Consider the following 246-nt stretch of genomic DNA (forward strand, 5'->3'; position numbering starts at 1 on the left):
CCCCATTGCTCCTGTTTAATTTTGGCTGAGTCCAACAGACATAAGAGCTATACACACTGCCTGGAACACTAAGCTTAAAGGTTCTGCAGACTTTTCAGAGAAAATCTTAATCCCAGAGGTCCTAGTCTTCTTGCACTTCATGATTGTTTGCCTCTCCTCTGCACATCTCCCATTGTCATCTGGCATAAAAGAGTAGTACAAATGTTTCTCAAATCCAGGTAAGAAGTGTCAAGTTTCCTTGCTTAA

The sequence above is a fragment of the Grammomys surdaster genome, unplaced genomic scaffold (assembly GCF_004785775.1).
Source record: "Grammomys surdaster isolate TR1022 unplaced genomic scaffold, NIH_TR_1.0 193, whole genome shotgun sequence".
Classification (NCBI taxonomy): domain Eukaryota; kingdom Metazoa; phylum Chordata; class Mammalia; order Rodentia; family Muridae; genus Grammomys; species Grammomys surdaster.